Here is an 18,322-nt window from a genome sequence, read left to right as displayed (position 1 = left end):
TTTGTTATGGCAGCCCTAGCAAAGTAATGCACTCATCATGGCTTTAATCTATCTCCAGCGCTTGCTAAGCTACCCATTGAGGAGTGTCAGCCCCAGGCTCAGAAGGTTTACTGATGACCGCAGTTGGCTAAAATGTGCCAACATTGTCCTGTTTTCATTGATTTATTTGTACAATTACCCTCAATCTATGGCATGTGGGACTATTTATTATCAGCAACGATGCAAAGTTTCCTTTTTAAGTACATGTATTTAATCGTTGAAGCCAGCCAATTTAAAGAACAACATTGAGCAAATCATGGAACCATCAAGATAGTATAAAATGGCTCAAGTCTGGGAAATACTGTGAGCTCTGGAGCAACATGTTATGATGGACAGAAAGAGTGTGACCTTGGGTGAATCACCTAGCCCCTCTGAGCTTCAATTCCCCTAATACTGACCTCGTAGAGTAGCTGGGAAACTCAGATGGGATATTTGTCAAGCAACAAGCACTCTGCCTAGCAGTAATTAAAAAATCAGTAAATGTTGGTTCTCTTCCCTTGAAATATTTGTAAGAAAATATAGATTTTTTTTAATGGGCCTTTGGAAAGTTATTACTCAGATATTAGAACACGGCCAATCAGATGTTAATCAAATCTAGTGTAATTTTCTTTAGAAAAATTCCCTTTTCTATCATTTTGTCCCATCCTAAGAAACTGGGTCCTTTTGATCTGTTTGGAACTGCTGAGCCCATGTTTTCTGGATGTTGGGAAGATCAAATGAGGTAGCAGGTGTGGAAAGGCATTAGAAAGTTTGCACACAAATGGAGTGGCAATGGGGTTTCTACTTATGTCCCACTGTGGCTGTGTGAATTGATCTGTATATCTTGGTTGCATTCATTGAAATGAACCACAGTGCTTAAAAACTGCCTTTTTTCCTATGGCTTTTTCTATTAATATGGGAAGTGTTCACAAGTTTCTTATCCAAATAGTAGAGCAACGGGAACCCCGAGAGGACCAGAGGTTTTCAGTAGAGAATAATCTGTCATCTCAGAATTCCCGAGACCTTTACGAGAGAAGGTAGTGAGTCGGTGTTCTTAAAACAGTGGAAGTGCCAATTCTGAGTACAATGTCATGTTTCTTTCATGGGGGAAATAGAGCAATGTGGAAATCCCCAAAGTATGTGTTATTACGGGGTTTCTTTCGAGTTGTTAGGATATTTGAAGTTATTTTTTTAAGAGGTTTAGCATTGTGTCCTGAAAAGCTCTTACCTGTCAGCAGAGTCTTCAGGAATGTAGTCTCCAGTCACTTCCAAGGGATGCAATTCCTTTCATGAATATGCCACCTCTAATGAATAAAGGGAAGGGTGGCCCTGGGGAAAAGTAAGGGGGTGGATACCAAGGTGAGAAGAGGATATAAATAATAGAGTCCTATCTGGCCTTAGGTTATTCTTCAAATTAATCAAATCCTGCCAAACCCTAAATTCCTGGACAAAAGAGATTAACACCTGAAATGAACAGAAAAAAGTCTCTACCCTCTTGTAACATGTTCTAGTACAGGATTTTAACCTCATGCCACTCATCCTGTGGCGGTTTGGTAAAGTCTACGGATCCTTTCTCAGAAGAGTGTTTTCAAATGTAGAAAATAAAATACACAGAATTCAAAGGAAAGCAATGATATCGAAATTGAATAACTTGCAGCACTATGTTTGACCCCTATCATTGCACACTCTTTTAGCTATAGGCTACTTTAAATAACACACTTCAATAATTATCTCAACCATCACATGTATTTGAACTTATCTAGTCTTTATTCCTAGACTGCATGACTATCCTTGTTACAAAAGTCCTTGCAACCTTATAGAGAGTTAAGAATTCTTATGTGGACTGTCCAGTCTTAAAACCTTTTAACAAACAACAGAAACAACTCACTCTTTCTATGTATTGATTAACATTGTAAATAAGAAATACTAGAATGCAAGGAGATGTCTGGGTCATCAACAGAAGAAACCGTGGTTTCACTGTTTGGTGGGTGAAGGATAACCGGGCCCAGAACTGCTCTATAATTGGCCATCTATGCCTGTGAGCATCTGTACCCGGGAAGGCTCTGATCACATGCCACCTTGCTGCAAGCCCATTGACTACCATAACTTGTAAGCAATGGGCATAAAGGATATTTCAAGATACTGTCAACAGCTGTAATGTCATAGGAGCCACACCTGTGATTTCTTGTCGATAACAAGTCACTGGCAGTGCTACACATTGAGTTTGCTGTCTGTGCTTATAATTGAAAGAAATGTTAAGTTTCAGTTAGAGCTCGGTAAAAATAAGGATATGATTATTTTCCTGTCCAAGGACCTCCTAGACTCCCAATTTGACTCTAGGAAAGAATCCCTTGTGGGAAAGCAGGTAGTAAGTAAATAACAGCATGCCAAGTGATGGTAAATGTTATAAAGGAAAATACCACAAAGTAAGGGAGACGGAGAGAGCCAAGCCTGTGGAGAGGACGAGCCACTCTTTTATTTTAGGAATGCCACTCTAGGATGACATTTTGGACAGTGATCTGAAAGAATACAGGAAATGAGCCCTGTGACTACGTGCAGAAAGAACGTTCTAGCTAGAGGAAGCCCCAAGTGTGATCCCACCTCTTAGGACCTTATTGATTGTGTTAGTGAAAATTGAATCAGGAAAGCAGAACCCCTATGAATATCTTGGAATAAGGGCTTTATTACAGGAATTAGACTTTTCCCATTTGTGGGAGGATCTGGGGAAGTAACTATCTGGCAGCGGGTATTGCATGTCAGGGAGGAGTCCCTAACCAGCCCTGGCGCAGGGAATAAGCCAGAGCTGGCAAGGGGGATCTGAGCTGGGAGCCAGACGCGTGTCCAGATGCTGGGATGGGGCTACGAGAAGGAGCTATTGAAGGAGTCCACGGGAGGCTGTAGCCCAGCCTGTGCATCGCCCCTGCCTCTGAGGGTCCACAGACGAGCGTGTGCAGTTGGGCCTGCGGCAGCTGTTGGTCAGTAACCAGGAAGAGCTAGACATCGGCCAGAGGAGAGTGAGAAACACCTGGAATCCACTAGACTCATCTGTGGTTGTCCTTCACCATGTTTGACTGGAAAGACCTTCCCAGAGTAATGGCCACTGTTTTTCTTCCGCCTTTCAAATCTTGTGCAAATTCCTCTTTGGCTAACTCTGACTCAGAACCATTCAGGGAAGAGGATTCTGTGAAAATTAGTTCCAGCTTAATCAAGTCGACAAAGTACAAACTCCCACATCTGTCAGTGTCAGGGCTTTGGCTTTTAATGGCGAGATGGGAAGCCACGGGATGGTTTTGCATGATGTAAGTTATAAGAATCTCTCTCGCTCCAGTGTTTGGCACAGTACTAAGAACAATATTTACTGAGTGTTTTGCATTCTTTTGAGAAATGCAGAAGGTTTTCTTCTTTTCTTTTTTTTAAACTAGGGTAGCCCCAGTCTGAGCCAAGCAACTGTGTCCACACGAAATCTGTGCAGTTCTGAATTTTCCTATAACTGGAGGAGCAGAGAGGTGGTTTTGAGGTAAAAGACCTATAGCTTAAAGAAATTGAATCCGTTGTTTTGTTTTTTGTTTTTTTTTTAAATAGCTGATACAGCCACTGTGGAAAACAGTATGGAGGTTCCTCAAAAAATTAAAAATAGAACTATTGAATGATCCAGCAATTCCAATTCTGGGTATATATCCAAATGAAACGAAATTGCTATGTAGAAGAGATACTGCACACCCATTTTAACTGCAGCATTATTTACAATAGCTAAGAAATGGAAAAATCTAAGTGTCCACCAACAGATGAATGGATAAATAAAACGTGTATATATCTGTGTCTATATCTATCTATCTACCTATTTGTCCACACAATGGAAAGCTATTTACCCATAAAAAAGGAAGGAAATTCTGCCATTTGCAGCAACATAGATAGACCTTGAGGGCGTTATGCTAAGTGAAATAAGTCAGAGAGAGAAAGATAAATACTGTATGATCTCACATGTAGGATCTTAAAAAAAAAGTAAATGAAAAAATTAAAATATACTTAGTACCTTCTGTGTACCCAGTACTAGGGCACTATTCTAGGCATGTGGTATTTATCTTGAACAAAGTAGACAAAAATGGCTGCCTTTATGGAGCTAATACTCTAGTGTGAGTGACAATAACATAAAAATAATTGTTACACAGTGTTTCGAAGTGCTTTGGAAAAAATAAGTAAAGCAGAATAGAGCAATCAGGAGTCCTGAGGAAGGTTAGGGAGACATAATATAGGATTGAATAAGGTGGTCAGGGGAGGGAGTGCTGCTTGAGACAGTGAGATGTAAGCAGAGCTTTGGAGGAGATAAGAAGTGAGCCGTGTGACTGGGGCAGAGGGAACAGCTAAAACACAGGCTCTGAAGCCGACACGTACCTGGCATGTTCAAAAAACAACAAGGAGTGAACAAGGAAAGAAACTCATAGGAGACGAGGTCAGAAGGCACAATGGGGCCAGAAGCCTTGAGCCTTGAAGTCCCTGTAAGGACTGTAGCTTTTACCCTGAGTGAAATAAGGAACCACTGCGGAATTTACAACAGAGAAATAACAGGACAGCGAATTTTTGGCATGGTTTTATTACCTTTTGGAGCTAAAATGCACAGGTAGCCTGAGCCCGTGATTGTTTCCAAAGCCAGATAAGAAGAGTTGAGTCTCTCTGAAAGGAATGGTAAGAATAGAAGCGGAAAAATAAGACTGGGAACCAAGTCCACAATATCAATCTTAATGCCTGCATCGTGCTCGGGAAATGAAAACTGGACTCACCTGAGAGCCTGCTTCATGTTCTTGGAAAGGATTGCAAATGGGCTGAAAGGGCGTTGCTGCAAGATCCCTTGGGGTTTGGAAGTAGCCCAGACTTGGTTTCTGTGAGCCCAGAAATACTAACTGGGACTTCCCCAAAGTACACTTGCTGTTGCTTAATGATAAAAGGCCTCCCTGTTCTGTTCCTTTGAGTAAAAGGCAAATCCCCCCATCTCTAGGTGCTATAGTCTGCGGGTTGGAAGAATTGTCCTTTGTCATAAAGGAGAAGCTCAAGTAGAAAAGATACCAGCTCTTGTGATAACCAGATTGGATGGATGTGATAACCAGATTGGATGGATAACCAGATTGGATGGAAAAGATACCAGCTCTTGTGATAACCAGATTGGATAACCAGATTGGATGGATGATAACCAGATTGGATGGATGTTACCCAAGAGTCAGCCTACGGTTCTCATTCCACCAAATCTGTGATGTTTGAGCCCAACCATTAAATTACAGTGGTTGCTTCTCAAATTGGTCACACACTAGATTCTTCATGATGAAACCAACCCAAAGGATGTCCTGCAGAAAGAAATAAAACCTCCCCAGAAAGTCACTTTCCAGCCCTCTACTCCATCATTTCTCCATTCAGGGCTAAAAAAATCCAACACAGACTTCTTTTATATGCAAGAGAGGCAAAGCAAACCTACCATTGAAAGCAGGTAAAAAATAGAATAGAAGTACCAGTTTGGAAGGCAGCTGAAGAGAGATTGCCCAATACTTGGAATACACTTTGAGACTGAGTCCCATCATATATACAGAAACTGTAACGCAGTCCGTGCCCTGAGGCCCTGTGACGAAATCCCCTGTGGAGTAAACAAAAAAAGAATAAGTATCAAGACCCAACAGGACTGACTCGACCAGAATCAGGGGAGGACTGGCAAACTCACAGCAAAAATTGTAATACAGGTCACAAAATCCTCCCTAAGGCCGCCAGTTTCCAAAAGTGTAGTCAGAGCACATCAGCATGTTGAAAGATAAATATGAGAGACTCAAACAATGAGACATTTTTTTGAAGGCATGGCACCCTCGACAGCTCACCTACAGAGGCGCCCCGGACGGTGAGGAAAACGAAGGTCTTCCACAGGGAGAGTGAGAAATCAAAAAGGTTGCAAACTCCAGGGTAATTTAAAATCACACTCATTATCTTCCCAAATTTTAAAAGAAACATGGAAATAGGCCCCTGTTAGCTAAAGATTTACAAACCCAGGCCAAATTCTAACAGTCTCAGCTCCGTCCAGCCAGCTCCAGGAAGCTGCTGTACCAGTTTTTGGGAAAGGAGCCTGAAGAGCTGGAACCACCTGGTTTCGGGGTTACTTGAGTTACCTAGAGTTCGCTTGACCTGGTTCTTTAAGAGTCAGAAGATAAAGACTGACGTTCACTTACCTGGGCCTCATTGTTGGATGATAAATTGCCTATCATATCCCTGCCCTGGGAAAGGCAAGCTTCATTTTCCCATTAATTCCTGAAATGAGAATTGCTTCCTGACTGATTTCGTCTAGAGATTGATAGAAACACCGTCTGGGCAAACAATAAGCTTTGTACTGCTGGCAGAACTCTTCCAGCGAACACCCCAGACTACAGTGAGGATGTGAGAACCAAGGCTCTGGAAGCCAGCTGAGGGACAACAAAGCTAGAGCCCTGAACATCAAGGATGTCCTGAAAGTCATGTTGGTGGGAGAGAGTCCAGGCCAGGGGAGGCTGTTACTGACCAGGACACTTCCCTACACCCAAGGAGGGCCCCCCATCCCCTTCAGCAGAGACACTGATAGCATCTCTCCTCTTGGACTTGGTAGTCAGTTTTTAGAATCCCCCTAGAAGTTCAGTTGAGTTGGAGAACTGAACTGTCCCCAGAAAAACCATGCAGACTGAAAGTCTATGAACAGAAGTTGCTGGTTTGGATATGAGGCCCATGCCAAACACAGTTTGTACCCTCAGTGCAAATTTCTGAGGCCTCACTTGGAACAAAGAGCAATTTTGACCGTAAGCAGAGTAAAATAAGGTAGGGGCATAACCTCTGGCCTTGTTTTATGAGCTCCCAGCTTTTTTCTTTGTATTTTTTTGCTGATTTGGATTTTTAGCCAAAGAAAGAGCTCCTGTAGCCTGTGTTGTCAGTCTGCTTTTTCCAGAGAGACTGTTTATTTTATTAAAAACATTGAGTAGAGATTATCATACTAAGTGAAGTGAGACAAAGACAAATACGATACGATATCACTTATATGTGGAATCTAAGAAAATGACACAAACGAACTTCTTTACAAAACAGAGATAGACTCACAGACATAGAGAACAAATTTACGGTTACCAAAGAGGAAGTGGGGAGGATAAATTAGGAGTTTGGGATTAACAGATACACACTACTATATGTAAAATAGATAAACAACAAGGACCTACTCGATAGCACAGGAAACTGTATTCAATATCTTGTAGTAACCTACAATGGAAAAGAATCTGAAAAAGAAAAAATATATATATATAAACTGAATCACATTGGTGTACACCTGAAACTAACACAACATTGTAAATCAACTGTACTTAAATTAAAAAAACATTTTTGTAAGTTACCTGGTTTTCTAAACAAACAAAAAAACCCACTACAGTCTTTAAAACCAATCGGAAAAAAGTGAGAGGAGGAGGAGGAGGGATCATCCTGGCCATTTTAAAATCACAATAAGCCTAATTTATTCTGTTAACATGTGAGTCATAGGATTTCATAAGGCATCTAATCCACCCTTCTCATTTTACATATGAGGAGATTAAGGGCCAGAGAGAGGAAATAACTTGTCTAAGGTCATGCATGTTTATGAGTGTAAATATAATGTTAAAATGTATTCCCAGCTACTGATTTCCTTATTATTATTTAATTTCCCGATCCTTCTTTCCGTGGGAGTTGATGAGCATCCTGAAATTTGTGATTAAGAGAGAACCTGGCTATGTTACAGTGAAAAAGAAGAGAAATTCACTTGGACCAGCCTCTTCTTATCTGTCATGGCCTGAGAAACCTGTTGTACCAAGCTCTGGTAAACAGCCCCATCCTTGGGTAACCAGATGGCCCTGGGGGTCATAGTTGCAAGGCCCAGGACAATAACCTCACTTTCACTCTTCTCTCTTTGCTTGGAAAAGAAAACTGTAGAATCAGCTACGCCACTGTCTTACTAAGCATCAGTTTTACCTGCAGGGATTCCTTGCCTTTGCAGAAATTAGACTCTTGAATTAAAAATTCAGTTCCCAGGAAATGCAATGATGGTGTTCCAGTGTTGTGGAAAGAATAGGTCTTTAGTTATCTAAATATGTGGTTCTCATTTTCCTCGTGATGGGATTATTGGGAAATTCAGAGACACTATTTACAAATAGTATGGCTCTTATTATAGCAGTTTGTCATTACTGTGTGTAGCTGGACAAATCTTTCCTCACATTGTCTGAATTAGTAATTTTAATATTTTTCTTTTGGAGAAATCTCTCCAACTTCCTCTTCCTTTCACTAAACAGTTTTTATGTGATAGACCCTCCATCATGTGTATTCAGGGATCCGTATTTAAAATGAATTTTAAGTTCTATTTTATATATATGTATTTAGAAGAAAATAGCTGATCTACATCAGGGTTTCTCAGCCACAGCACTATTGACATTTGGGGCTGGATAATTCTTTGTTGTGAGGCTGTCCTGTGGACTGTAGGATGTTTAGTAACATACCTGGCCTCTACTCACCAGGTGCCAGCGGCACTTCCCCTTCATAGGTGTGACAACCACAAATAGGCATTCCAAACAGCCTCCGGGGATAAAATCACCCCTGGTTGAGAACCACTGATTAACTTGTTTCAAAAAGAGGTCCCGGTAGATGGTATGCGCCATAAGAACAGGAACTGTGTCTGTTTTGTTCATCACTATCGCGCACGTAATAGGTGTTTTTAGAAAACTTGTTGATTGAATGAAAGACACGTGGTATAAAAGAGAGAGCGTTGGGTAGAGAATATTCGAACATCAATCTACTGCTACCTAGCCATGCCATTTGTCTAAATCATTTTATTTCTTTGAATCTTAGGCTCATAATATGTACTGCAGAAAATAATCTTTACCCTGACTCTACTATCTTGTGAATTTCAAACCCGATTACTTGTGCAAATATGTCTGTAACCTGTGAAATGACCTCAGATCTGAAAGCTAGTGAGGGACAAATGCCTTGAAGGAGACGCTGAACTCCACAGGGAGACCCAGATCAACCTAAAACAATAGTTCTTGCTTATCCGGGAACCAAGAGCTCTGAGCTACGCTCTGGCCTTGAGGTAAGGTAAAGAAAGAGGAAGGAAATGGAGCTGGATCGGGCAGCTCTGGAAACCCAGAGGGATGAGTCAGACACAAGTGGACAGTGCCTACTTATGGTTTCTTTATACAGCATAGATCGTTCTACACCAACCCAGGTACCAAAGAACGACAGTCCATTCCTAAGAAGGTACAGTGCCGTTGGGAATTAAGACTTTCAGAAGCCTTTACACTGAAAGACTATGATTTCCCCACTCCCCAACCTTATCGGCAGATCAACTGAAAAAATCATATGTGTGTGTACGTGTATAAAACACAGAATTTGTCTATATGTTCATTTTTCCTTTAAGCGGCTAGTTTTGCTGGAGGACTAAGGGCATGACTGGCGCACCTGTTGGAAAGTCCAGTATAAGCTGATGGACATGGTGCAGAGAACCACCAGGGGTCAGGTTCTATGCAGAAGGAGAGGAGATGTATGGATTGTATCTGTGTGTCAGTGATAGGCAGATCTCAGTGGTGTGTGCAGGAGTCTTCTGCCTGGGGTCCATTTCATAACACATCCGGATTTATCAATAGATACTAGTGAGCCAAAAAGTGAAGTGTCTGTGGTTCCGTGTTATGAGTTCTCCAGGAGCAAAAATTGGTGGAGGGGGATTCTTGCCCCATTGTGTTATAAATCACCCTATTGGCTGTGTGTGGTGTGGGGAGGGGTCAGGGGAGCACCTGACTTTTTTCTGCCTCAGCTTCCTCACTCAGGGAAGGGAATGGTATTGCTGACTCCGTCTAACTTGGAGTGTTGTTATGGGGGACAAATGCAGTCAGGAACTTAGCATTTGTTTGCTTTTTTCATATTCATCAGTTGATTATCATGTTAGTCAGGGTTTTCCAGTTGAAATGGAACCAATGTTGGGGGGTGATGTGTGCATAGGTATACCCGTGGGTGTATTTATACACATACATATATACTCTAATTTTTCTTTATTACATCACTTTTTAATTTTTCTGTTTAGACATGTAATACACGATCATTGTAAAAACTGAACCACGAAGCAGTGAATGTCCGCCAACTCCTACCCATAGGAGTAACTGCTATGAAGGTTTCGATGCGTATATATCTGCAGATTTATTTCTATGTGTACATTACTATAAATCTGAAAGGATGACTCACTAGTCAGTTCCAGATGAACAGTTGTAGTATCCAGGGTAAGACTGCCCAAGAGTAGTGACAAAGGCAGGGTTTTGCAGTGGTGCCTGCCAGCCAGTCCTGCCCATCATCAGAACCTGCTAGTGGGCGTCACTAGCCGTCACAGGCGAGACCGGTCACACTGATGATCACTCAGGCTTTCCAAATGACACAAAGCATTCCTACCTAAATCCATTGCTTTCCAGGTTGAGCTTCTAATAGCCCACAGTATTTGTTTCTCTCTCTGTTCTTGTTTGCTGCCTCTTCTTTCTCTGGATTTTGTCTTGAACCAGATTCAATAGTACAAGTGTTAACTGCCATGGCAAGTAATGATTTGTACACCCGGCATAGTCCTCTTGTGTGATTAACCAAAACAGCCAGCGCCAGCTATGAATAATCAGGGAAAAGAGAAACAGATGCATGTTGCAGTGGCATTTTTGTCTCTTTGCCTTTGGTCATTCATCTACCATTTTCACTATTTTAGCCATGTTTATGTGCCATTGGTACGACTATTGACTTAATATTCTTTTAATCAAGTCACTATTTTATCTTAAAGTTGCCTTAAAACTTCTGTCATTGACATAAAAGGTAGGCCAGGATCACTTGCCATAAGTGAAAGGTAACCATAAAATAAATACGTAATTATTAATTATTGAAGCGTATTCACCGAACACCTTTTCTCTAGTTTGGGGAATATTGCTTTAATTGTCTAGCTAGAGACCCACAGCATTAAATTATTAAGGGGATCTGTGAATTCTGGAGATATCCACAAGAAAAACAGGCTTTAAAGAAAGTTACCACAAATACAAGCTTTGTCAGTCTCCTGGAACGAAAGTTTGGCGAATCAGAGAAATCGACCCAACGTATTGACAGTGCTTCGTATTCTGTAGACTTAGGCGTGTACATGTTTAGAGCCGTAGAATCTTAGGACTGGGAGCAGAGCTCACTCCAACCTCAGTCATGGAAGCTGAGGACCTGGAGACAGAAGGTACCTGTGAGAAACTCTCATAGGTAAGTGACAATAGAACAAAACCATTTCCCCTGACCTCTACCCTCTAGGCTTTCTGTAAACTACCAGCTGTTGGAGTCAAGCCAACCTAACGTTTTGCTTATCCGCCGCTGTGTAACAGACTGCCCGGAATTTAGTGGCTTGAAAGAGCGACCGTGTAATTCCTCACAATTCTGTGGATGATGAATGTGGGCAACACTCAGCAGGATGAAGCTGTTACTCCAAAAGATGTCAGTGGGGGTCATTCATTCAGCTAGAAACCGGCTTCGGCTGGAAGGTCCAAGAACCCTTCATTCACATTTCTGGCACCTAGCTGCCTCTCCACGTGGCCCCTCTCCCTCCACGCAGTAACTTGGGCTTCCTCACAGTATGGAAGCCTCAGGCTAATGAAACTTCTTACATAGCATCTTGCTGCTAGGAATGTGAGGGAACATTCCAAGACCAGCAGAAGTGGAGATTACAGATCTCTTAAGACCTGCCTCATTTTTGTTGATCACAGCCAGTCACAGAGGTAGCGAAGGGTCACGATCAGGGGACATCAACCTTACCTCTCAAAAGGAGACATGGCAAAGAATCTGCAGTCTTCTTTTTATTTTTTAAAATTTTATATTGGAGTATAGTTGATGAACAATGTTGTGTTAGTTTCAGGTGTACAGCCAAGTGATTCAGTTGTATATATACATGTATCTATTCTTTTTCAAATTATTTTCCCATTTAGGTTATTACAGACTATGGGGCCGAGTTCCCTGTGCTATACAGTAGGCCCTTGTTGGTTATCTATTTTAAATATAGCCGTGTGTACATGTCAGTCCCAAACTCCCAGTCTATCCCTCCCCTCACCCTTCCCCTTGGTAACCATAAGTTCGTTCTCTGAGTCTGTGAGTCTGTTTCTGTCTTCTGCAGTCTTCTTGAATCCACCACAATGAGGTTCAACCTCCAGCTCCACTACGTGCTAGCTCTGTCTCCTTAAACGAACTATTTAACCTCAGTTCCCTTGTTCGGAATAATTCACATGTAATAATATTTACCCCCCCCCCCATTAGATTGCTGTGAGGATTAATCTCAGATAAGCATATAAAGTGATCAGCACAGTGCCAGGAAGATAGTAAGCGTTCAACAAATTTTAGCTCTTTCCTTCCTTATCTACCAAGAGCTGATTTCCGCTCCCCCGCCCCCCCCCCCCCCCCCCGATGTTATGAAGGTCAGTAGCCTCCACGTTGAGAACCGCGGTCCTGGGATGGAATATTCAAGCATAATAGAAACACTATCTATCAAAATGTTAAGCAAAAGGGAAATGCCCCAAAAATTTCAGTCTCCCAGCCATCCCAGACTCAACGTGAGTCCCAGCCAAAACAGAGGCTGTGAATTGAAAGGTTTATCTTCCAAAGCTGACCTTTAAACATTCCGAAGGCCTCTGTAAGAAAACAACCATGGAGCCGGGCCATAGCTGTCTTGAGTCTGATCTCCAAATGATAATTTCATTGATTGCTGTGTTTATTCCAGTTCCTAAATCTGTTTTGTGTCTTAAACAGAATGAATACCGATTCCCCTCTGTTTGCATTCAAAGCCCAATAATTTTATTAAGCTGGGCTATTTACTAATAGAAAAATAATGGAAATTTTTGCTTGGTAAAGAAATGTGTCCTGTACCCTAGAACAGTAATTCTCAACGGGGCATGATTTTGCTCCACCTACCCAGGGGTTCTTTGGCAGTGTCTGGAGACAGTTTTGGTTGTCATAACTGGAGAGAGGAGGTAGTATTACTGGCATCTAGTGGGTGGAGGCCAGGGATACCGTTAAACATCCTACAGTGCACTGAACAGCTCCCCACAGTGGATAATTAATGGCCCAAAATGTCAGTAGTGCTGAGGTTGAGAAAGCCAGGTCTAGGACATCACAGCCAGGCGATTTGCTTTAAGAACTCGTATAAAATTTACACGGGGACAGACGAACTTGGAATCCCTGTAGCCATTTAGTGACTGAAAGACCAAATGGACTTTATTATTTTACCTATCAGATAAAATGCATGTATAGATTCAGAAGCATGTGGCCAGGGGGTAAGAGGTATACTGTGGCAAGTGATACTTCTCCCTAAGCACATATTCCAAAAGTGTTGTCTTTTCAACAGTTTTAAGGTGGTTTGTAAGATGATAATGAAAAGACAGAAGAGGAAACCATGTGAAAATAAACTCATGTTACCTTGAGAAGGTAACCAAGGATGGCATCCTTTTCACATCCTTACCAACCACCGGCACAGCCCTACTCCATTCCCAAGCATGACCTTCCCCATCCTAGTGCCTGAGGGTACTTCTGTTGGCCCAAAAAGAAAAGTACCAGGATGTAAGTTCCTTACTCATCTCTACATCCTCCAGCACCTCTAAAAGCATGAAGTGGTTGCTTATTGGTTGTTGATGGAATGAAAAAACCAAAGAACAAGTCAACCAGTCACTCAGCCAAACAGACAAGCAAGCTGTGTATCAGCACTTTATTTTTTTTTTAATTATTATTATTTTTTTTGTGGTACGCGGGCCTCTCAGTGTTGTGGCCTCTCCCGTTGCGGAGCACAGGCTCAGCAGCCATGGCTCACGGGCCCAGCCGCTCCGTGGCATGTGGGATCTTCCTGGACCGGGGCACGAACCCGTGTCCCCTGCATCGGCAGGCGGACTCCCCACCACCGCGCCACCAGGGAAGCCCAGCACTTTATTTTTTTAAGGTGCCTAAAAGCAAAGCATAGAATGAAGATTTGAAATTTTGAAAAAGACCAGCATATTTTGAAAAATATCTTCAAGTGAAAATCTGGAGAAAAAGACACACCTTTAAAGAAATGAGGGAGGGAGTACCTCGCAGCAATGAGAATAAATGCACTCGTGACACATGCAACCACGGGGACGGGTTTCACAGAAATCACGGTGAACAAAAGCGACCAGGAAACATCCTGTGTGATTCCATTTGTAAGGCAGCGTTTCTCAACCTTGGCCATAGTGACATTTGAGGCCAGGTGATTCTTCGTTGTTGGGGGCTGTGCTGTGCATTGTAGGATGTATAGCAACACCTCTGGGCTCACTAATGCCTGTGGCACCCATTCCCCAGTTTTGACAGCCGGCAGTGTGTCCAGACGTTGCCAAATACCCTGCGGGGAAGGTCACCCCAGGTTGAGCATCCTGACACAAAATAATCCAGTGTTAGAAGAGTGGGTAGTACCGGGGTCGGGGCCCAAAGGGCGATTGCTGTGGTGCTCGTAATACTTTTTTTATCTTGCTACCAACTAATGTTGTGTTTTCACTTTGTTAAAAATTCGTCAAGCCAAGCAATTATGTTTTGTGCATGTCTCTGTATATATAAAGTCTGCTTGGAAAAAAAAGGAACAGGCCTGTAAGAATAGAGAAAAGAAATTTCAACTACTGATACGGCAGAGAGTTTGGGCTGGTGGAAGAATCTGTACCATATTCCAATATTTTCCAACAATACAGGTTTCTTTTCCGACGTTTGTTGCTATTTCCGAAGTTTCAGGAAGGTTTTAACAAAATGTCATCGGGATGGGGAATTTCCTAGCTCATCTTTAGAGGCAGAAAGCTGGTGGAAAAGTAAAAGTGTGTGACCTACAGAGTCCTGGAGCCAGCACGTCCTCTGGGCAGCCCCTGAACTTGGCACACCGTCTCCGAGGTGGAGTTCCACACACATGCACAGATTACATTGTTGAGATTATCATGACAGGGTTCCGTGTGTCAAATGTCCCTTCCTTGCTGTGATAACTGCCAGGTTCTTAGGCAGCCATTGTCCCCATTTGTTCTCACAGGGAGTCATTGCTGGGACTAAAATAAAATCCTTCTCTGAAATGTCTCTCTTGATGTACTGGGACCCTTTAAACTTGCCATGACCCAGAAATCCTATTGAAATGACCTCTGAAGTTCTTGTGAGATCCTCTTCTGATGCGAGAATTTTGCTTTATCTAATACTGTTTTAAATAAATAGACCAATGGCTAGAGCTTAGAAATATTTTTTTGCTCTTTAGGGATTATCTCTGCAACGTGGTGATTTGAATTTAACCTATCTGACACCGAGGTCATTCCATTTTGACGTCTCTGCTAAAGGAAGAGCAAAGGCCAGAGAGACGGTGCCTGAATGGTTTAGAATACGCTCAGGACACTATTTTTCTGGAATCCCCTAATGGAAAATTCTCTCAACTTTCCCACCCTTTCTTTTCTCCATTGGCAAACTAGGTTCTGTAACTTGGTGGCTGTTCCGGAATTTCACTGAGCTTAAGGACACACACAGGCACAAATATATATAAACGAAGTATTCTTTGAAGGTTGGTATTTCTAGTGAGATGACGATAGGCCACAGGATGAGCTATTCTTGCAGGAACAGAAACTAGACCATGTGTCCTCTGAGCAAATTATATCTCATTTTCCCCAGGTTCTTAGCTGTGTTTCTGGAAAGGACCATCCGTGTGGCCACAGCATCCTTGCTCTGGGCTTCCAGGAGACGGCACAGAATCCACTGATCTCTTGTTCTCTTGAGGCACAAAGTTGCCTCCCTTCTTTAAAGACATACAAGATCCACATTTATGGAACTAGTGAGAAGTTGGGGGAAAGAATCCTGCCCCAGAGTTTCCCATCTCCGAGAGAAAAATGACATTTCCTGACTTAACACAAAAAGTGTGGCCAACTGACGCTGGGAAGTTGATGGAAATGAGTCCCAAGACAATTTCTTCTTTTGAATCAAAAGATGTATTGAGCTAGTGGAACAGCAGTTACTAATTGTTGGGTCCACAGCTAGCATGGGTCCACAGTGACTGCCAGAGGGCCACAGCCAGCCATGCTCATACATTTATGTATTGTCCGTGGCTGCTTTCACGGTACCACGTCACCGTTGAGTAGTTATGACAGAGACCACAGGGCCACAAAATATCTACTCTGTGTCCTTCACACAAAACATTTGCCAACCCTATGCTGTGACTGGAAAGTCTATTTTGTCTATAAATTTTATTAATGTTTAATTGTCAGAATGATATTGTTCTCATTTTTAGTTTTAGTCTTAAAAAGTAAAACCTCCTGAGACATATGCTTATAAGGTTCCCATGTAATACATTTGTGGCAACTTGGCATTTTTGTCCCTCGTCACCACCTTCAGTCTCTCCCACTCCCTCTCCTTTTTCTCATCCCTCTCCCTTCTCTTTCTTTCCAGCTATCTGACTCCTTCCTACCTACCTCCCTGTATCCCTGGTAAAGAGAAAGGTTTTTATATATACAGCTTTTAAAGGTTACTTTCCATTTACAGTTATTACAAAATATTGGCTCGATCTGCCATGTTGTACAATACATCCTTGAGCCTATCTTAACCCAGTAGTTTGTACCTCCCTCCCCACTGGTGACCACTAGTTTATTCTCTATATCTGTGAGTCTGCTTCCTTTTTGTTGTATTCACTAGTTTGTAGTACTTTTTAGATTTCACATATAAGTGATATCATACAGTATTTGTTTTTCTCCGTCTGGCTTATTTCACTTAGCATAATGCCCTCCAAGTCCATCCATGTTGCTGCAAATGGCAATATTTCATTCATTTTTTATGGCCCAGTAGTATTCCACTGTGTGTGTGTGTGTGTGTGTGTGTGTGTGTTTGTGTATACCACCTCTTTTTTATCCATTCGTGTGTTGATGGGCATTTAGGTTGCTTCCATATCTTGGCAATTGTAAATAGTGCTGCTGTGAACATTGGGGTGCATGTATCTTTTCAAATTAGTGTTTTGGGGTTTGTTTGGATATATACCCAGGAGTGGAATTGCCGGATCATATTGTAACTCTATTTTTAGCTTTTTCGAGAAACCTCCATACTGTTTTCCACAGTGGCTGTACCAATTTACATTCCCACCAGCAGTGTAGGAGGGTTCCCTTTTCTCTGCATCCTCACCACCATTTGTTATTTGTGTTCTTTTGGATGATAGCCATTCTGACAGGTGTGAGATGATTTCTCCTCGTGGCTTTGATCTGCATTTCCCTGACGATTAACAATACTGAGCATCAGCGAAAGGGTTTTTTGATAAGAGAGAGAAAAGGAACAAAGACATGGTAACATCACATTCCATCAATACGTTTCTGTAAAAGACGATCCTTACTGCCCATGGATATATTTGTCCTAAAAGATGCTTCGGTATAAAGACTCTGAAGGACACAAATCAGAACTTCTCAGGGACAAAAGAATCTGCAATTTTCACATACCCATTATAGTTTGAGACCACCCCAGAGGTTAGACTAGGTTCCCGAACTCTTCTATCCATGGACCATTTTCTATCCACCCCTTGTGATGGATGCTAGCAGGGTTTGTGTTTGGAGGTCAAGACAACACGTTCTTCTTATCAGCTGTCTTGAATTTCCTCTGCCCTGACCACCAGCTTCCCAGGGGAAACGTAGACATTTTTCACAGGGCCTGGAACATCTTCACGGAGCTAGAACAAATGGCCCTCCAGAAAGCGTGGAGATGGACTGCCAAGCTTAGATGTGCTTCCTGCTGAAGTAAGCAAGGAATGAGAGGCACAGGGACATGGTTATCATACAGAAAACATGTCCTGGATTGGAACCATGTGTGCAGGGGTCTAATACCATCTTAATATCTAAGATGATGACGATGCTAAACAAAGGCCATTAAAATCCTGTAAACAGCCCCCCCCCCATTTTTTTGAGGAAGAGCTCAACGTCAACAAGCTGTTACCCTGAGACCTATCGTATCATTGCTGGCGTTTTGAACAGTTTGTAAAGAAATGGCCTCTACTGATAGGGAATTCTTCTAGAATCCATACTTAGTATTAATCACCTTCAGGGTCCCCCAGTGGACCGGAGACCTTCATCTTACCACTTCACCAGGAAAGGCAGACAGAATTACTCTTCCTGTGCCCCTGTTGATAATTATTTGAGCCTATTTTCCTTTGGGGACTGATCAAAACTGTTATAATCACATGTGTACCGTCCTTGTCACCAGCAAGATTGGGAATTCCTTGAGGACGACCACTTGTTCAACTTCGTATGTCACCTCACACCATGCC

The sequence above is a fragment of the Grampus griseus genome (assembly GCF_964374135.1).
Source record: "Grampus griseus genome assembly, chromosome: 10".
Taxonomy (NCBI): domain Eukaryota; kingdom Metazoa; phylum Chordata; class Mammalia; order Artiodactyla; family Delphinidae; genus Grampus; species Grampus griseus.
Note: the sequence above shows the minus strand (reverse complement) of the source record.